A 22,391-nucleotide genomic window follows, 5' to 3' on the forward strand; every position below is an offset into this window, starting at 1 on the left:
GCGTCATGCGTGTCGCCCGCCCCCGAATGCCACGTCATTTTAGACCGCGCCCACCCCGACACGGCCCTTTTAGAAAGCCCCGGGACTTACGCACGTCGGCGGCCTATGCAAAATAGGTGCGCCAGCGCGCGAGTGCCCTGCGCGCGTAAATCCTTCCAGATTTACGCGCGCAGGGCTTTTTAAAATCCGGCCCCTTTGTATGTAATACAAGGAGAACGTCTGTGAAAAATGCCTGTGTTACATATCTATTGTAAATAGATCATGTAACTTATAGTGACTATTTACATTGTGCACAGAAAGCATTATGAACATAGTTAAATTCATGGGTGGATGTTTGGATGGTTGTTTTTTTTACTACAACAGCATCAGTGCGACAGATATGGGCTGCAATTAAATGAATATATTGCAATTAGCTATATGGTTTATGGTGAGGTCACTGGACTTTTTCAGGGATAGTTGGGTTGGTTGCGTAATGCCAAGCTACAGTTCCAGCTTTGTTCAGAATATTGTTGCAGATGGTTAAAGCCAAAACCCCCTTCCATCTATGCAGTTGGTAGGACCCCCAAGTTAGGTTATGTAAAAAAAAATCCATATATTTATTTATTTATTTTTTATTTATTTATTGTTTTTGTTATACCGAGTTTCATGACAGGCATCACATCAACCCGGTTTACAATTAACAAAGTGTGAATGAAAGGCATAACGTAGCGTAATAAACAATATTCTCAATAAAAAACCTTGAACTTTAATACAGGGAATCAGAAAAGGATGTGAGAAAGTTACAAAAAACAGGGAAAATTAACTTGGAACTGGAAGAGGGGAGATAAAGGAACAGAGCAATATTTACATTTCAGCCAATTAATGTAAAATATATATGTATATATATGTATATATATGTATATATATATGTATATATATGTATATATAATGTATATATATGTATATATATGTATATACATGTATATATATGTATATATATGTATATATAATGTATATATATGTATATATTTATTTATTTTAAATATTTTATATTCCACCAAGCCACAGATCTTGGAGTATAACAATCATACATACATAATTTAAAACAAATATCATTACAAAAATAATACATTAAAGCAAATAATATCCATAAACATTTAGAATATATTTTTACACATCTTACCAAGCAAAACCAAAGATCAGACAGCCCATAAACCTGTTAATTATTGCATAAAACAAGGCTAGCCCTGCCAGTTTATTGGGAAAATTTAAGAAGGAAAGAGGAAAAGTAAAGAAATTGTTGTGGTTGAGGACCCAGCTAGGCTGGGGAACCCCCATGGGAATAGTCCAGGGCTACAGGGCAACACAGAACTAAGCTAGGGAATCTACAGCTTATACTAGCCACCTCCCTCACAGTCTGAGTCCTGGGTTCTAGCCTCTAGCAGGACTTAGATGGGGGCTTGGACTTCAGTTGGTGCTAGGCTGGCGCTGAGGCAAGCGTGGGGAACTGGAGTCTGGAACCGGGATGCAGGGAGGCGTGCCACACTGAAGCAGGTTGGTGGAACATTGGAACAGGCTAGGATCTGGGAAAATAAGGCTTAGGGAGGGCACTGAACAAGGCAAAGCAGAAGGCTAGGGAAGCCACTGAACAAGGCCAAAAGCAAGAAGGCCACTGAGCAGACTTGCACAGAAGGCTTAGGAAAACCATAGTTGTGAAATTGGAACAAGAAGGCTTAGAAAGCCACAGAGCAAACTTGGAACAGAAGGCTTAGAAAGCCACAAAGCATTCAGATGTGGGGCCAAGCAAGGAGTTGAGCAGACTCGATAACAAAGGCTAAGCATTAACCAGAGGAAGGTTTAAATAGTCTGGACCCTGCTGTTATGGGATCACGGTGGGCTGTGACTGGAAAGAGGGTAAGAGTAACTCCCCAAGGTCCTCTGGTGGTTGGGAGTTTGCATAACAGGCAGAATCACAACAGAAATGAGCTTTCAGAATTTTTCTAAACCATAAAAAATCCTTCTCAGCCTTAAGCTCTTCTGGTAGGTTATTCCACAGTCAGACCAGCGACCCTGAGCATACAGTTTATTGATTCTGATAGCAATGTCTCCTTTAGTGAGGGTATTGTGATGATGATGGAATAATCATCCTGGCTGATATGTATGGACTGTCATAATACATGCAGAACCAAATTATGTTGAACTTTAAAAACCAGTGTGAGATCTTTGAATTTTGATTTGCCATGAGACTACTAGCCAGTTGAAAGGTGGCTTAAAACGGGAAATATGCTCCCGCAATTCTGAACCATAGATGGGCGAGCAGCAGAGTTTTGTATTAGAGAGTTTTCAAGTATGAGGACATTACAATAATTAAGGGGAGGACAGGATAAGAGATTGAGTAACTGACGGAAATCAGGTGTTTTGAACTAGTGAAAGAAGTATGGTTGTTAAAAATAATGAGGAGTCTATATGGATCCCTATATTATGGACTTGGTTCCTTATAAATACAGAAACACCATCAATATAAAGCTAAGAAGCAGTGTCTACCTTAGTTCGTGAAAGAAGAATAGCTTCTGTTTTCCCAAATTCAGCAGGAGCTTATTTTTTGATAGCCAATCCCTAAAATTCAAGAAAAAGCCTAAAGGACATGGCTTTTTCATAAAGCCTTTTGCATCAATAACATGACGCCGATCAAAATCGACCATCAATCACAGACACTGAGTAAAGTGTAGATTGCTTACTTGTAGAATATCTATGATTACTCCCTACTGAAACTCCTTGATAATTCCTATAACAAGTGACCTCTACCTATGTTAATTTCAGTTAAATTCCCGTTAATACCTTTTAATCTCTTAACATGTTAGTTTCAGCCAAAGTTATTGCTAAGTTTTACTGTAACAAACAATAGGAAAACATTGATGTTTTCAGCACCATTATTTTTCTGTAAACCGATGTGATGTCAGATCGAATGTCGGTAAATAAAAATAAATAAATAATCTGGAATAGGCACAGTGATACCTTCTCCAGAGCCAGGTTGATAGAAGAATTGATGGGAAAGAAGAAACTGGATGTCATCAGCATACAGTTTAAAAGTGACTCCCAGGCTAGAAAGAAAGGAAAAAAAGAGAAGTAAGATAGATATTGAATAGAATAGGTAAAGAGGGAAGAACCTTGAGTGAGTGGATAAAAGTTGGAAGAAACTGCATCCATTTGCACCTTATAGGATCGATTGACAAAAAGAGAAAACCAGGAGTAGACAGTGGCACTGATTCCTGGAGTCCTTGGCTAGTCCAGCAGGACGTTATGATTTACGGTGGTCGAAGGCTGAGGATATGTTCCAACAGTACCAGTAAGTATTGCATACCGGAGTCAAAGCCCTGCCTGATTGCTATCAAAAATGGACAATAAAAGAGATTTCTGCTTGCTGTAAAATGGGCATAAGCTGAATTTGGAACTATCCAGAGGATTCTTGTCTGTAAAATATTCATGAAATGTGTGTAAATACTACTTTTCAATAACTTTTGCCAAAAGTGGCAGTATAGAAACGGGCAAAAATTGGAAGGATCCACTGGATCGGTATTAACATTTTTCAGTAGCGGATAAACTTTTCCATTTTTAATTGGTCGGGAACTGACCCTCAGCTAAGAAAGCATTAGTGAGCCACGCAAGAATTTGATAAGGATGGATGAGCAAGACTTGAATGTATAATAGTTGTATTTCTGCTTAATAATGACAGAGATCATGTTACCAAGCAGGGGCGCTGCGGAGCGATCCCCGTCGGGGTTTTAGTGTGCCCTTGGGCCCCTGGCACGACCCCGCACCAAGGGTAGGTGAGCGTGGACCTGGCCCCCAGCCAGACCTGCATGCGTCGGGAACCAACATGTGGAATGTTGGAGATGAACGGTCCTCCGACTGTTCCCGGCCCTTTCAGACCTGCCGCTGGGATGGCACGAGGCAGCAGGCGGACACTGGGCATGGGCAGACGAAGGTCAAAGCAGAAGACGAAAGACTGGGGAACCATAGCCGTAGACAGACGCTGAAGCAGGATACCATGGACGTAGACAGACGCTGATGAAGCAGGATACCATGGACATAGACTCTGACACAACAGGAAGGGTGACAGTGGCGCCATCCCTCAGGGCACCCTACACAGTCAGCACAGCTGGACTGGTCGTGGACCACCCTGTCCCCACAACCGCGGGAGCGGAAGCAGCACAGGAAAGGCAATGCTTCAATACACAGTCTGGGGAATGTACTGCACTCCTGGCAGTCAAAGGTAGGTTGATGCACTCCTGGCAGCCAAAAGCAGAGTTAAAAACATCAAGGGCAGGAACAAACACTATGGACCGTCGAGGAACATCAGGGCAATGCTAGACACGGACACAAGCTGAAGGAGATCCAGAGACCAGATGGCGCACTGGAAGCAAAGACAACCAGAGTCTTGTAACTCCATGCAAGGCCCAGTATGAGTGCAGAAGCAAGGCTTTTATAGTCCATAAACAGGCAACTCCCTGGGAGGAGTCTAGATGGTCCGCCCCTCGCTGGCCCTATAACTGTGGAGAGGAGCCGCGGGCTCGCCCCTTAGGAGAAGGGCGTGGCCGGAACCAGGAAGTCCAAACAAACACAAGCAGCCTCAGGCAGGCCCCTGGAACAACGAGGCCTCCCAGGCCCTGGAGCAAATCCTGGACACTTGCTCAAGCAAGGCCCTGGCTTCAGAGCGGCCTCCAAAGGAAAAGATAAGATGCCTCCTGAGGGGCAGCCACAGGAGGGATCGTAACAGATCAAGTCAGAATCTAAGTTAAAGTAAACTCACGCTAGTTCGGAGCCACTGTGTTAGGCTGTGCAGAACAGATTGTCAAATAGCTAGCAAATGACTTCACAGTTTTGGCGATTTTCTCATTGAAAATTGATGCAAACTTTTCACAAAATGCCTGAGGCACACACACAAACTCCTGGATTCTGGGCCTAAATTCTCTTTCCAACCAATCAGCTCTTGAACCAGTTTCCAAGTCATCAGGTAGCCATACTGCTAACCAATGGCTCAAAGCCCCTGTTTTGTTTCTCTTCACATTATTGAAAGGAGCAAGCACACATAAGAACATAAGAACATAAGAAAATGCCATACTGGGTCAGATCAAGGGTCCATCAAGCCCAGCATCCTGTTTCCAACAGTGGCCAATCCCAGGCCATAAGAACCTGGCAAGTACCCCAAAAAACTAAGTCTATTCCATGTAACCATTGCTAATGGCAGTGGCTATTCTCTAAGTGAACTTAATAGCAGGTAATGGACTTCTCCTCCAAGAACTTATCCAATCCTTTTTTAAACACAGCTATACTAACTGCACGAACCACATTCTCTGGCAACAAATTCCAGAGTTTAATTGTGCGTTGAGTAAAAAAGAACTTTCCTCCGATTAGTTTTAAATGTACCCCATGCTAACTTCATGGAGTGTCCCCTAGTCCTTCTACTATCCGAAAGAGTAAATAACCGATTCACATCTACCCGTCTAGACCTCTCATGATTTTAAACACCTCTATCATATCCCCCCTCAGTCGTCTCTTCTCCAAGCTGAAAAGTCCTAACCTCTTTAGTCTTTCCTCATAGGGGAGTTGTTCCATTCCCCTTATCATTTTGGTAGCCCTTCTCTGTACCTTCTCCATCGCAATTATATCTTTTTGAGATGCGGCGACCAGAATTGTACACAGTATTCAAGGTGCGGTCTCACCATGGAGCGATACAGAGGCATTATGACATTTTCCGTTTTATTCATCATTCCTTTTCTAATAATTCCCAACATTCTGTTTGCTTTTTTGACTGCCGCAGCATCACTGAACCGACGATTTCAATGTGTTATCCACTATGACACCTAGATCTCTTTCTTGGGTTGTAGCACCTAATATGGAACCCAACATCGTGTAATTATAGCATGGGTTATTTTTCCCTATATGCATCACCTTGCACTTATCCACATTAAATTTCATCTGCCATTTGGATGCCCAATTTTCCAGTCTCACAAGGTCTTCCTGCAATTTATCACAATCTGCTTGTGATTTAACTACTCTGCACAATTTTGTGTCATCTGCAAATTTGATTATCTCACTCGTCGTATTCTTTCCAGATCATTTATAAATATATTGAACAGTAAGGGTCCCAATACAGATCCCTGAGGCACTCCACTGTCCATCCCTTCCACTGAGAAAATTGCCCATTTAATCCTACTCTCTGTTTCCTGTCTTTTAGCCAGTTTGCAATCCACGAAAGGACATCGCCACCTATCCCATGACTTTTTACTTTTCCTAGAAGCCTCTCATGAGGAACTTTGTCAAACGCCCTTCTGAAAATCCAAGTATACTATATCTACCGGTTCACCTTTATCCACATGTTTATTAACTCCTTCAAAAAAGTGAAGCAGATTTGTGAGGCAAGACTTGCCCTGGGTAAAGCCATGCTGACTTTGTTCCATTAAACCATGTCTTTCTATATGTCTGTGATTTTGATGTTTAGAACACTTTCCACTATTTTTCCTGGCACTGAAGTCAGGCTAACCGGTCTGTAGTTTCCCGGATCGCCCCTGGAGCCCTTTTTAAATATTGGGGTTACATTTGCTATCCTCCAGTCTTCAGGTACAATGGATGATTTTAATGATAAGTTACAAATTTTTACTAATAGGTCTGAAATTTCATTTTTTAGTTCCTTCAGAACTCTGGGGTGTATAGCATCCGGTCCAGGTGATTTACTACTCTTCAGTTTGTCAATCATAGAAATAGAGGCAGACACAGACACTTCATGCCCAGATAGACATACACTCCACACCTAAAGACAGACAAAGATACCCCATACCTGGACACATGTAAACAAAGATACCACACACTCAGAAATATGGACATCCAGACACATTAGGGTGAAACATTTTTCAAAAAAATTAGGTGTTGGCCAAAATTTTTAGGACTGGGTAAAAACTGTCCAACCCTGCCCAACACTGTTTTGTTTTTTACTATTTTACTATTTTCACTAATTCTTCATAGTTTTCTTTCTTCTTCCTATGTTCCTCTTTTATCTTTTGACATTTTTTTAACCTTTTTTGCCTTTATTTTCCCTCCCTAACAACATTTGCCTGTTGCGTTTGGCCAGCCGCCCTTACCTCTCTGGCTCGCAGCGCAGCCCCTGATACTGAAGACGTGGCCGACCACTGCGAAGGCCCGGCACACGGAGCTAGGGTCACCCTCAGCTGAGTGGTGCGTCTTTAGGCGCCTGCGCGCATGGCTCAGCACCATTTAAAAGGCTCGCGGTGGGAAATACAACCGCAGCGCCAACAGATAACATCACAGGCTCTCCTGCATTTAAGCCTGTTTGGTTCTGCTACTGATTCCTCAGCAATAGGTCCCACTCTTTGTGTAGCTGTTTGCCACGCAGTCTTTGTGCTCTATCTTTGGCTCCGGTTCCTTGCTTCTTGTTCCTGTGTCTTCGTTGGCTTCTGTCTCCTCATCTGATGGTTCCTGGTTTGTCTGCTCCCTGGTGTCTCACCCTGTCTTTCTTTCTTTCTTCAGATTGTCTCTCTGGCTTTGGACATCGGCTTGGACTTTGGCTTCTTCTTCAATATTGGATTCTCGGCTGACCTTGGACTTCCTTGACTTCACCGGATTGCTGCCTGCCCCGACCTTGGTTCAACTTCATTTCTGCTGCCTGCCTCGACCTCCACGGCGGCAAGTGATATTAGCCCCTACATCCTTGTGCTCTCTTGCCATGCCCCAAGTGACCGCCCCTGCCGATTCACAGCCCGAGGAACCCATGCAGTTGGGACAAACTCACCTCTCTATGGAAGAGAAGATATGTCACCGGATCTTGGACCAAGCTACTACTTTGTCGGAGTGGGGCATCAGCTGGCACACTGCCCTCAAGGCTGGAAAATAGACAAGCCTAGAAGCCAGTGGGGAGATTATCCACACCAGCTCCCCAACTCACATTACCAGTATCAATCGCCTTGGGCAGCCAGGAGTTCTCCACACTAGTGCAAGTTGACACTGGTGCTGGATGAAACTTCATTATGAGGGCACTCATGGACCACTTGAAGCTTCTGGTTGTGCCCTATGAGACACTGTTAGTTATCTCCTCCATCCATGGGGAGCCCCTTGCTGGCTGCATCACATCCAGCACAGCCCCTCTCCAACTCTGTAGCAGGGTTCTGCATGTGGAGAGTATAACCCTCCTGGTAATCGAGAAAGCAGTCCATCCTATCATCCTGGAGTTATGTTGGCTGCAGCTCCACTCGCTGCATTTGATTGGGTTTGCTCCATGTCTCAATACATTAAGGAAAATCTGGACCTGGATATCATTAGGCCCTCTACATCTCCTGCGGGAATGGGGTTCTTCTTTGTGTCTAAAAAAGACAGGTCACTAAGGCTGTGCATTATCGGAGCCTGAACGCCATAACCAAGAAGGATCATTATCCCTTGCCACTCATTCCCAAGCTCTTTAATTGCCTACAGGGGGCTCAAGTCTTCACCAAGTTGGATCTCCGTGGAGCTTACAGTTTGATTTCCATCAAGCAGGGAGATGAGTGGAAGACCATTCAAAACGCGAAATGGCCATTACGTATATTTGTTAATGCCTTTCGGCCTATGTAATGCTCCTACGGTGTTCCAGAACCTAATGAATGATATCTTTCGCATCTTCTGTACAGTTGCGTTGTGATTTACCTCAACGATATTCTTGTCTTCTTGAAGGACCTTACATTGCACCACCAGCATGTCTGCCAGGTCCTCCAGTGATTACGTGCAAATAAATTGTACATCAAACTGGAGAAATGTATTTTAAGAAGGAGAACCTACCTTTTCTTGCATACATCATTTCCAGCCATGGTTTTCACGTGGATCCAGAAAAAGATTGAAGCATCCAGGACTGGCCCCAACCTACAGGTCTTTGTGCATTGCAGAGGTTTTTGAGGTTTGAAAATATTATTGCCACTTCATCCCACATTACTCTAGGATCGCCACTCCTCACACAGCACTTACCAGAAAAGGGGCTAATACAAAGCCTGGCCGCTGGAAGCAGCCGTGGCGTTCCATGAATTGAAAGAGGCCTTTCTTCAGGAACCATGCCTCCACCATCTGGCTCCTGCTTGCCCATTCATCTTAGAACTCGATGCCTCCTCTTCGGTGTTGGAGCAATCTTAAACCAGCTTTCCAGCACTGGGATTCTCTGCCCTTGCTCCTCCTCCTTGCGAAAATTCACACCCACCGAGTGCAATTATGGAATGGGAAATAAGGAATTACTAGCCATCAAGTTGGCGCTTGAGCAGTGGCGACAATGGTTGGCAGGTGCACAATACAGGATTACAATATATACGTAACATAAAAATTTGGAGCATCTCCACCAAGCGCAGCCTGTCAGGCTAGGTGGTCCCTGCTTTTCACACATTTTGACTTGGAGGTACGATACTGCCCCGCTTCTAAAAGAATAGGGCGATGTTCCCCTCCTGATTCTTCGAGATTGAAGACACGCCTGATCCTCCTCGGCACATAATAGATCAAGCTTGAATTCTTTTGGCTTCCACTATGACTGTTGTCCCCGGGAAAATGGTCGTTCCACATCACCTCTGACCAAAGGTATTGAAATGGTCCCATGATGCCTGGGTCGCAGGTCACCCTGGGCGGGCCTGGACTCTTGCACTACTTCAGCGGTACTGTTGGTGGCCCCAGATGGAACGAGATGTCAAGGACTATGTGGACTCTTGTCCTACCTGCGCCCAGCAAAAACCAATGGGTGGAACGACCTTGGGGGCTGTTATAGCCATTGCCAGTCCCCAAGGAACCCTGAACCCATTTGTCTACCAACGTCATGGTGGACCTCCCTCTCTCTAACAGCTGCAGCACTATTTGGATCGTTATCGACCGATTCTCAAAAATGGCTCCCTTCATTCCTCTTCCTGGCTTCCCCTGTGCACCTGAGTTGGCCTGGCTGTTTGTTCATCACATTTTCTGTCTGCATGGTTTACCTAAACATATTATTTCGGATAGGGGCGCGCAGTTCACTGCCAAATATTGGTGCTCCCTTTGCCGTACGTTGAATATCACATTGGATTATACCACTGCTTACCATCCACAGGCCAACGGCCAAGCGGAATGCACCAATTGGACCTTAAAAACCTTCTTGAGGTCCTACACCAATGAGTGTCTAAATGACTAGGCGGCCCTTCTCCTATGTCCAGAGTTCTTGCACAATTCCCACATCAGCACTGCCACAGGAACCTCACCTTTTCAGATAGTGTATGGAAGGCAGCCCTTACCTCCGCTACCTGTGCCAATGTTTGTGCCTTCCCTGGCAGCCCAATTAACTGCGCAGGAACTCCAGGAGTTCTGGATTCACATTAGAAGCTGCTCAGGAAGGCTGCACAAAGGGCCAAGAAAACTACCGAGGCACACAGAAGACTGGCACCTTGTTTCAGATCTGGAGACAAAATGCGGCTAAGTAGTCGCCACATCCGGCTCCGAATACCTTGTATTAGGCTTGCACCTTGCTATATCGGACCATTCTCAGTGTCACGCAAAGTGGGGCCTATAAAATACCAACTATGCCTACCACAGTCCTGGGAATTCACATTTTCCGTGTCTCCCTCCTTAAACCCATAAGTTTAACGTGGCCCTCCCGGAGGGTGCCTAAACCTCGAGTCCTCCCTGCTGAAGAGGAACAGGTGCACCAGGTGAAGGAGGTATTATCAGAGGAACAAGAAATGGGTATATCTGCTTTCCTGGGAGTGTTTTGGCCCAGAAGAAAATACATGGGAGCCTGGCATGAATATACAGGACAAAAACCTTTTAAGAACATTCCACGCATCGCACCCTAAGAAACCAAAACCCTTTGGGGGAGGGGGGCTTAGAGGAGGGGGTACTGTTGAGTTCGGCTGGCCGCTCTTACCTTTCTGGCTTACAGCGCAGCTCCTGATTCCAAATATGAGGCTGACCACTGCGAAGGCCCAGCTTGTGGAGCTAAGGCCACTGCTCAGCTGAGCAGTACATCTCTAGGTGCATGCGCGCATGGCTCAGCACCATTTAAAAGGCTCGCAGTGGGAAATACAACTGCAGCACTCTCCTGCATATAAGCCTATTTGGATCTGCTACTGATTCCTCAGCAATAGGTCCCACTCTTTGAGTAGCTGTTTGCTACGAAGTCATCGTGCTCTATCTTCGGCTCCGGTTCCTTGCTTCTTGTTCCTGTGTCTTCATTGGCTCCTGTCTCCTCGTCTGGTGGTTCCTGGTTTTCTGCTCCCTGGTGTCTTGCCTTGTTTCTCTTTCTTTGGATTGTCTCTCCGGCTTTGGACTTCGGCTTGGACTTTGGCTTCTTCTTTGATATTGGATTCTCCGCTGACCTCGGACTTCCTTGACTTCACCGGATTGCTGCCTGCCCCGGTCTTGGTTTGACTTTGTTTCTGATGTTTGCTGCCTGCCTCGACCTCTGCCCGAATTTGACTTGTCTTCCTCTTGCTGGTCTTCTTCTATCTCGTCGGACTCTTCTGCACCCAGAAGTCCGTGCCTAAGTCCAGCCATCCCTAGCACCCAAGGGCTCAAACTGCGGAAAACGTAGGTTGGTATTGGCGAAGTCCCTGTTGGGTCTCTGCTCCAGCCAGCTCTGCCTGCCGATGGTGGGGACCTGCAGGGCTCCTCCCTGAGGGTAGCGCTAACCTCACATCAATCCAAGGGTCCTCAAACTTAACATTGCCTACTTTATCTTCCTGTCCTCTCCACCTTCTCCCTTTCTCTGGCAACTTTGCCAGTTCACCCTTCATTGCCTCACATAAGTCTTAGAAGATAGCTTTCAAATGTGCATATATGGCTGTGCCTAGATCTACAATAGTATTTTATAACCTGCAAGTATCAGATACACGCATATTATAAAATATGCATATGTCTAACACCTAGCATACTCATGAACATTTCAATATATTGAATGCTTGTACTTTCTCAGTTTTAAAAATTTATGTGCATATATTTTAAGAAAAAAAGGTAAGACTTGCTTGCGTAAACCCCGATTTACATGCTGAAGTTGATATATTTTAAAATATGCACACATAATTGAAATTGCCAGTTTTCAGATTTTTCTACAAGTTCTCCCAGTCCTTATTTAGGTCATCGAGACTTTCCTGTTTTTTTTCCCCCAGTTTACCCAGTCCTCCTAGCCAGCCAAGACTACACCATAAATAAGTCTGATATCAATTAATCAAGATATTTAGCAGGTGTAAAATTATGCGAGTAGGTTTCCAAATGTGCAGGCGTAAGTGTATTCTAAAATAGAACTGCACGAAACTGTTGGCCTTGCCTTGCAACACCCCTAGTTTGCCCCTTTTTTCTTACGTCTGTGTGTGTGAAGCATAAAATATGCATGCACTTTTGATGTTTATGAAATAGTGATTGCATAAGTACAAACTACCTATTGGTTGAATTTTTAAAATACGGCACGTGCCAATACGGGGAGATACGCGCATGGCCAGGCCAAGTGCGTGCCGAGCCACACATGTATCTCCCGGTATGCATGGAAGTGCCGGGCTGGGGGAGGGGTGAGGGCAGGATCAGAGCGGAGAGGGGGTTGTCCTGGACAGCACCATTGGGTGCCATTCTGGTGAAGCGTGCGCCAGCAGCCGGCTGGCATGTGGAACTTACTTCTGCTCGTGAGAGCAGGTAAGTTTTAAAACAAAAAATTTAGGTGAGTTAGAGGGGCTTTAGGGGTCGGGATGGAGAGGGGAAAAGGGAGGAAGGATAATTAGGGGGTTAGGGAAGTGGGAAAGGCTTGATCGCATCACCATGCGCTTTTAAATTAAATCACCCCTTTCGTGTACGTGAGTGGGCACCCGCGCGCATATGCACGCGTGGGTATAGGATTTTATAACAAGCGTGCGGCAATGTGCACGTGTTATAAAATCGGCACGTCCTTTTTAAAATTTACCTTTTTATGCGTATTTGCAAAGTTTTATGCATGTACTCTTTGAGAATTCACCCTTAGCATGTAAGCGCTCTGGGGATAGGAAAATACCTATAGTACTGGATTGTAATCTGTTTAGAAGTGCTTGAAAAAGTGGAATATAAATCAAATAAATAAATATATAATAAATAATTCGCCTCCCCTGCCTCACCAATTCTTTTCCTCTGGGTGGGAAGCAACTGTAATCTCTCTTCCTGGATAGGGACACCATGGCAGCAAGAACTCCTTCTGGGCTAGAGTTTAAGGGTGGCAACACTTCCTGGGTTGTGGAATATCTCAGTAGATTATGTCCAGGCCCAACACAGCAGAAGCAGCACTTCTCCCAAGCCCTCCACAGTGGAAGCGTCTTTTCTTCCAGGCCAACAGAATGAGGCTAAATAAAAGCATGCTTATAACAATGTAACTACTCTCCCTCTCTCCTAAACTTGCAGTGCCTCTGTTGCACCAAAACTCGACAGCAAAGCCATTCTTTTCTTCCTCAATTATCCAGCCAGATTGTCCCCTTTCAGGATCATTTATGGCCTGCCCCCCCCCCCCCTCCCATCTGCATACCCCTGGCACAGGTGATGATGAATACGGCTATTAATTATGGCTTCTCATCAGTAGAGAGGAGGTATAATGAGGCACTCACATCCACTTGAGTGTACCTTAGGTGTGTTGAAAAGTCACTTCCATGGCAGAGGGAGCATTTCAGTTCGATCTTCACATAATAACTGAAATAACACTTTCCTGCTGCATACTTAATTACATAGCTATCCAATATGGCATCCAAGCTGAAATGAACTGGAATCTAGAGGATGATCCTGTGTTCACCTTGAACTTTGGGAAACCACACGGACTGGCCGATACAATATTGGTGTGCAAAAAATGGTCATTCATAATTGAGTGCCTGCTTTCCTAATGTGTCCTGGGCGCATGATGCAGTAGGGAAATGAGCCACTGCTTAAAAAAGGAGGCACTGAGGAAATTGTGCATTCCTAGTGCCTCCTCGGCATCAGGCACCTGAAAGTGGCTGTTCGTGGGGTAGGAAAAAAGACGCTCAAGTTTATGAGCACCCGTTTCCCTAACCTGTGCACAGCCACATGGAAATTTTTTTTTCTTAAATTTTTTTTTATCTTCCTCCTTTTTTCAGTTCCTCCAACTTAATATAGTAGGAGGAACTACAAAAAAGCAGTATTTTCTGCTTTTCTGTTAACTTTAGGGGCCGATACAGTTAACCCGCATTTGGATGCGCGTTTTCGACGCGCTAGCTTTACCCCTTATTCAGTAAGGGGTCGAAAACGCGCGTCCAAACCTCCCCCCCCCCCCCCCCCCGAAACTAATAGCACCCGCAACATGCAGATGCATGTTGATGGCCCTATTAGTTATTCCCACGCGATTCACTAAGTAAAATGTGCAGCCAAGCTGCACATTTTACTTTAAGAAATTAGCGCCTACCCAAAGGTAAGCACTAATTTCCGCCAGCACCGGGAAAGTGCACAGAAAAGCAGTAAAAACTGCTTTTCTGTACACCCTCTGACTTAATATCATGGCGGGTTTGAGAATCAACACCGGCAAAACTGAGCATCGGCTGTCAAACCCGCTGACAGCCGCCGCTCCTGTCGAAAAAGAGGTGCTAGGGACGTGCTAGTGTCCCTAGCGTCTCTTTTTACCACGGGCCCTCATTTAAATACTAAATCGTGCGCACAGGAGAGTGGCCTGTGCTCTCCTGCTCTCCTGCGACTTTTACTGAATTGACTTGATTGTGATGTGGTCTTGTGAGAATTAAGGCGGTGGTTTTTGAATCGTGTTGAAGATGTATAGATATTATGGACATTTTATGTACACAAAGATGTGGGGGTTGACATGGTTTTAATTGGATGTCCCCTGAAGAAGACGAGTAGGTTGTCAAAACTAGGTCCTAGTTGGGTGTTGAGATTGGGGGGGGGGGGGTTTATGTATGTTTTTACATTTTGTGTATACTGGGGTGTTATATAAAATAAAGCATTTGGAAATTGATAACACCATTGTTTGATATTTGGAGATATTGTTGGGTAAATGGTGTAACATTGTTATAACAGTTGATGGCCTTCTAGGAGTCACTTTGCAGATCTTTTCTTTCTGGTGTCTGGGAGCTGCTGCACTTGGATTTTCTTAACTCTCGAGACCATTATGCCAAGGTATTTAAATCCCCATTCAAGCCTTTCAAAAAAACATCCTGTGTGGGAGAGGCCCATAGCAAGGTGTAGTGTTTCCTTCTGATCAGCTAACCTGAATTGGCCCTGGCTTTTGCAGTGTGTTTTTCTTCATAGTTCTGGTCTGGCTGTTTTGATGTGTGTGACATCTTGACAATGGCCAACAATTATATAGCCATGATTGTCCTTCAGATTCTATGATATTTTATTATACATCACTATGATTTGCCCTAGTAAGAAATAGTGATTCATTAAGTAAATAAATTAAACTAAACTATATTTGTCAGATTTTTATGTTTGCCCCTTTGTCCATTTGATCTGCATACACATCCAAATACAAACAAGTCGACATATGTATGTACTGTAGGGACTTAGTAGCCAAACTGCATGTGCCAGTCACATGTATGTTAATGTGTGCTATGTGTAAACCTTTACAGGCCAATATTATATAAATGTGCTAAAAATGGGCGCTCGTATTGAGTGCCCATTTTTCTAATGTGCACCCATCCATCTCTCCTGGGTGCGTGATGAAATATGCTAATAAAAAGGATACGCGAAGGGAAATTGTGTGTCCCTAGCACATCCTTGGCATTGGGCGCCCAAGAGTTGTGGCTTTGTGCAAGTTAGGAATATGGATGCTTAATCCTGCGGCAGCTATTTGACCGGCACAATGTACACACACAATATATACATCCTGGAGTGTGTATATTGTGTATGTCTATTGTGCGTCCAGAAATTTTTTTTTTCAGGTAATTTTGCATGGAGCTACTTTCTGCAGTTCCTCCTACTTAGTATCGCAATGATACTAAGTAGGAGGAGCCACTGAAATGCAGTATTTTTTTTTATAAGTTAAGCACTTGACGCGCAGCAAGACCGTATGCCTATGCCGGGGCAGGTGTAAAATATTCTGTGTTAAACAATTATGCGTTGGGTGCATGGTGATTTTTTAAATTGGGGTTAATGGTTAGCCTCATCTACATGGCATTTACATTTGATGAGCTGCTATTAGCTACGCACTTGTTTGGACAAGCATTTTGTATGCACTAATCCCAATTCTGCAGCGAGAGTTATTCTAGCGCGTCATAACATGCATCCAAATGTGCATCAAGCTGTGTGCTAGGCTGAGCGAACTATATTGCATCAGCCCCTTATTTTGCTGAGGGAAAGTGTTGCATAGTGGGATAATTGAAGAGGAGGGATGCACTAAAAGCAAAAAAAAATCCAGGTGTTTGGTTCTAGAGGTATAATAGGCCAGTAAGCATTAGCCAAAAAGTTGGGTGGTAGAGTTAGATAGAAGTGTTCATGGGGAAAAAGTATTAACTGCCAAATTGAGAATGGGTGGACCAGAGCTCTTTGGAAACAGGTGGAATAGCTTTACAGTGAGTGATGATATTGCACAATAAAATGCAGTTTCTTAAATGTGTCTTTGCCAGCACATATTCTTGGCCTAAAGAGCTTCAAAGCTTGGTCTCTCTAGAGGAGCTGGAAAATCAAAGCAGGAGATACAAATAGGACCACAGATATTGCAAGATATATGGGCATGGGTATTGGGTCATTAGTGCACTATATTGAACAGGCACCACCACATTTTGTAAAGGTTATGCCTGGCATCACCAATTCCTTGCAGTGCCAAGCTTGCAAAAATGGGGCTCTTGAAACAACAGCTGATCAGGAGCAGTGGGAGGGGAGAGCAGAGAATGGAAGGGGATATAACAAACTTTTTATTTCTTACATGTTCCAGTTTCTCAGTCCCACTACAGTAGATGCTAAGAGGTACACACTCCCCTTCCCCTGTTTCCTGGTGATGGTGATAGGAGTGAGCATGTTGTTTCTGGAGGCACCTAAGAAATCTCAAGTTCCAGTCTGTCTCATTCTGATCTCTGCAATCTGACTCAGAGAGAGAAACATACTGTTGCGTCCGTCGGTGCTAGACGGCTTTGCCCCGTTTGCCTCACCTTGTTCACGGCTCCTCCCGCATCCCTAGGGAAAATGGCTGCCACTGCGTCTACAAGCCGACCTCTCTGGCATCCCTGGAACGGCTATGGTGCTGCCTCCCGCCATGCTCCTCCCAAGGGCCTACTAGGATGCGCGTGCGCACGCCACCCACGTCTTTATTCCAGCAATGGCGTGAACCTTGGAGGCATTCCCCTCTACTGATGTCACGCCATCTGGGTATATAGCCTGTACTATGTTGCTAGCTCATTGAGTTAGCAAGGACTTGGTCTCGGCCGGTCTAAACTACTCCGCCGCTTCCGTGCTGCCGCTGGAAGCTCTCTCTCTGCCCTTCGGGGTAATTGCTAACCTGGGTACCCGCTCCTCTGGGGCTCTCTGCTTTATTTCAGGTGCCTTACAGGGATCAGGTACTCGCTCCTCGAGGGCCTGCTCTCCCTGCCTCGGTGCCTGTACCATCTACTTCAACCTGGTGGAATCGCATACATACAGCAACCATCTAGTGAGTAATCTAACTCTCAGTCTATCTCATCCACAGTACTGCCTTACTGGGAGACCTACACCGGAAGTCCCCTATACCAGCGGGGTGAGAAGGGTCCCCTCTGCCAAGGGTTCTGAGACTGCTACATCCAGACTACCTCACTACTGCCACCTCTGGTGGTATACTTCAAGCTGTATAAATAAAGAATAATTCTGCGTTTGTGCGTCCTGCGTTTAGCCCAGTACTGTGGCGCCTCATGGGGTTCCTCCCCGTGGGCGTGGTCATCTGCCACAGTACCCGATAATCCACCCAAACACCGCTTAACCATAACAGATTGCTAACTCCATGGATTCGGCTCAGCTCACCACAATGCAGGCCATTCCAGGCCTGGCCCAGTGAATCTCTGAGCAGCAGAGTGCGCTGGAGTGTTTGACTACTGCATTCAACTTATCGCACACACAGATGAATTTACCCACCACCACAGGTAAAAAAGCTACACCGCCAGAAGTGACGTTCAAGACTATGGTACCTCTATCCACTCCTATACGCTTCTCGGGGGAAGTTTGGGGATGCAGAGGTTTTCTTAATCAGTGTTGCATGCACTTTGCCCTGCAACCTAGCAATTTTCCCACTGTGCGAATGCGAGGATCCTATTCTATATGATATTGAAGGATTCCTCGAGCTATTCCAGTCTGTTTTTGATTACCCTGCCTGGTATACCACTGCAGGATCTTCTTTGGTTCACCTGAAGCAAGGTAATAAATCTTTAGTTGACTTTGCTATCGAATTCAAGACACTGGCGTCTGAATTACACTGGGACCCTAAATGCCTGTGGACCCTCTTCTTTGAAGGACTGAACCCTCATTTAAAGGACGAGCTCACTGCTCATGAAATGCTAGAGACCTTGGATGAACTAGTGAAATTGGCAACAAGGATTGATCGCCGACTTCGTGACAAGGTTCAAGAGACCAAGACTCCCAGAAGACCCTTTCAGGGTGAAACGAGTTAAGCCAACACCCAGGCTTGTTCCCCCGGTTCCAGTTGCTGGTGAAGAAGAACCAATGCAATTAGGCCGCAGCCATCTGACAGCTAAAGAGAGAATAACATGGAAGAAACTGGGGCTGTGTATGTACTGTGGACAAGCTGGCCATGCTATTCAGACATGCTTTATAAGTCCGGGAAACTGGCAGACCTAAATCCTGCGGGAGGACTCTTCTTAGGTTTTACTGCCCCCTCTCTTCTGCTCTCTCTTCTTGTATCCTTGATCTGTGGACCCTTAGAGTATCAGACTCTTGCCCTAGTGGACTCAGGGGCAGGAGGTAATTTCATTCTTCAACAATTAGTGGAGCACTTGCGGATTCCCACTACCATTATGAAGTCTACACTACTCCTTTCTTCAATTCATGGAGAGCCCCTGCCGGGCGAAGTAACCCAGCTCACCAAACCAGTATGTCTGCGGACTGGTGCTCTCCATTCTGAAGCTATCTCCTTCTTTGTTTTAGAGAAGGCCATGCCCCCTATAGTACTGGGGCTACCGTAGCTGCAGCAGCATATGCCTCAATTCAATTGGGCTACTCTGAAGTTTTCACGATGGGGTCCAGACTGTCATGGTAAATGCCTGATGGAGGTCACTCCTATACCCTGCATGCCAACTACCCCAGTGATGCTGGGGTTGCTGCCTCAATATGCATCGTTCCAAGATGTTTTTTCTAAAGAAGCTGCAGACATACTACCACCCTTATTAATCTGAAGCCGAACACTGAACCACGCAAGGGAAGGGTATACCTCTCTCCGTGGCAGAGAATAAGGCCATATCAGAATATATTCAGGAAAACCTTCAAAAAGGCTTCATAAGACCCTCCAAGTCTCCTGCTGGCGCAGGCTTCTTCTTTGGGGAAGAAGGACGGAACATTACGTCCGTGTATAGATTACAGAGGTCTCAATGAGATAACTGTGAAAGATCGTTATCCGCTACCTCTCATTTCAGAGCTATTTGACTGACTTCAAGGAGCCAAGATCTTCTTCAAGCTTTATCTTAAAGGAGCCTACAACTTACTTCGCATTCGCTCAGGCAATGAATGGACGGTCACTTTGAATATTTAGTAATGCCCTTTGGCCTGTGCAATGCCCCGGCTGTCTTCCAAAATTTAATGAACGACACCTTCAGGGATCTCCTCTTCAAATGTGTCATCATTTACTTAGCTGACAACTTGATATTCTCACAGGACATGACCACTCATCTGGAGGATGTCAAAAGAGTGCTGCAAAGACTCCGTGAGAATCATCTGTACGTTAAGTTGTCTAAGTGCAAATTCCACAAGGAATCAGTGCCTTTCTTGGGCTATATTGTTTCCCACCAAGGCTTCCAAATGGATCCACAGAAGCTGGAGAGCATAAAGAATTGGGCTCAACCCACTAGTCTGAAGGCTCTCAGATGTTTCCTAGGTTTCATCAACTATTACAGGACTTTCATCAAGAACCACTCTTCGCTCATTGTTCTGCTTACAGCGATGACGAAGAAAGGTGCCAATGTTGCTAATTGGTCTATGGAGGCCATAGCTGCATTCCAGAAACTTAAAGACACCTTCTAGAACAAGCCGTGTCTCCGACACCCAGACCCTACTAAGCCCTTCATCGTTGAGGTCGATGCCTCAGACGTCGGCATAGGGGCTGTGCTAAGCCAAGCCGGTGATTCCAAGGCATTACACCCATGCTCATTCTTCTCTCGTTGTTTCTCTCCAGCAGAGAAAAATTATGGAATAGGAGAGAAAGAGCTCCTGGCAATAAAAATGCCATTCGAGGAGTGGCGCCCTTGGCTCAAAGGAGCACAACATCAAGTCCACAGTCTTTTCAGACCATAAGAATTTAGAGTATCTCCGCCATGCACAGCGTCTAAACCATAGGCAAGTGAGATGGTCTATGTTTTTCAACAGATTCGACTTTGTGCTGAAATACCACCCTGGAGATAAAAACATCAGAGCAGATGCCTTATCTCGCTCATTCCTCTCTGAAGATATCCCAAAGGAACCGCAACACATCATCGACCGAAAAGAGTTATTTTGGCAGCTACTCACTCAGTACCTGCAGGAAAAACCATGGTACCCAAGTACCTCAGAAAGAAGCTGTTAGCATGGGCTCACGACTCCAAACTGGCTGGACACCCTGGTCAACGCAGAACTCTGTCTAAACTGCAAAGGTTTTACTGGTGGCCCATCATGAAGGAAGACATATTCTCCTACGTTGCTTCCTGCACAAATTGTGCCAGACAGAAGACGCCACCCGGTCGTCCTTTGGGTCTACTCCAACCCTTATCAGTACCAGATGAGCCATGGACACACATCGCTACAGACTTTGTGGTGGACTTACCACTCTCAGGAGGAAACAACACGATTTGGGTAACTGTAGATCGGTTCTCAAAGATGGCTCACTTCGTGGCTCTCCCTGGTTTACCCACAGCTATGGAGCTTGCCCAGCTCTTCATCACGCACATCTTCCGCCTACACGGCATGCCTAAGCACATAGTCTCCGATCACGGAGTCCAATTCACAGCTAAATTCTGGAAGGCATTGTGCAAGAAGTTTGACATTTCTCTCGACTTCACCTCAGCATATTATCCTCAATCTAATGGACAAACAGAGAGGATGAACAGGACCCTCAAACAGTTCATTCGTGCCTACGTGAACACTCGCCAGAATGATTGGGCAGAACTGTTGCCCTGGGTTGAATTTGCCATCAACTCTCATCCAGCAACATCCATTAGATCAACACTATTTGAAGTGGTTTACGGATGACTACCATTGCCACCACTGCCACTTCCACTGGCCGTGTCATCCCCAGCAGCTCAATCAACTGCCAAAGATATTCAACAACTCTGGACTCAGACCAAAGAGATGCTTCTTAAAGCAGGACTTCGAGCTAAAAAAGGATACGATGCTCACCACTGCAAGGCTCCAGATTTCCAGCCTGGTGACAAAGTCGGGCTATTTACTAAGCACTTAAGACTTAAAATACCTTCAGCTTGCTTCGCTCCACGCTTCGTTGGACCATGTCCTATTCTCCGATGATTAGGCAATCTCACCTATAGTCTGAAGCTACCACCCACATTGAAGATTCATAATTGTTCCATGTCTCACTATTGAAGCCATTGATCCTTAGTGAGTTCTCCAACAAGACACCAATAGATGCAGAAGAAGACATCGAGTACAAGGTAGATGCTGTCCTTGACGAAACAAAAAGAGGCAGAGTATGGGAATACCTCCTGACATGGGAAGGTTATGGACCTGAAGATAATTCTTGGACACCTTTGGTTAATATACTGGATAAAGAGATGCTGCAAGATTTCCATAAGATGTATCCTCAGAAACCAAAACCAGGTAGGAAGTCCGGAGGACGCCCTTTGAATGGGGGTACTGTTGCGTCCGTCGCTGCTAGATGGTTTTGCCCCGTTTGCCTCACCTTGTTCACGGCTCCTCCTGCATCCCTAGGGAAAATGGCTGCCACTGCGTCTACAAGCTGACCTCTTCAGCGTCCCCGGAACGGCTATGGTGCTGCCTCCCGCCATGCTCCTCCCAAGGGCCTACTAGGGTGCGCGCACGCACGCCACCCACGTCTTTATTCCAGCAATGGTGCGAACCTCGGGGGCGTTCCCCTCTACTGACATCACGCCATCCGGGTATTTAGCCTGTACTATGTTGCTAGCTCTATGAGCTGCAAGGACTTGGTCTTGGCCTGTCTAAGCTACTCTGCTGCTTCCGTGCTGCCGCAGGAAGCTCTCTCTCTGCCTTTGGGGGTAATTACTAACCTGGGTACCTGCTCCTCGGGGGCCCTCTGCTTTATT

General features: G+C 45.5%; 1 protein-coding gene across 2 annotated transcripts in view; it reads left to right on the forward strand.

Moving 5' to 3' along the window:
- LOC115087277 (clusterin-like) overlaps window positions 1–22,391 on the forward strand; it is an 812,938-nt gene that overhangs the window by 204,466 nt on the left and 586,081 nt on the right. The gene's annotated exons all lie outside the window — the stretch shown is intronic.

Source organism: Rhinatrema bivittatum, chromosome 3 (genome assembly GCF_901001135.1).
Source record: "Rhinatrema bivittatum chromosome 3, aRhiBiv1.1, whole genome shotgun sequence".
Classification (NCBI taxonomy): Eukaryota; Metazoa; Chordata; class Amphibia; order Gymnophiona; family Rhinatrematidae; genus Rhinatrema; species Rhinatrema bivittatum.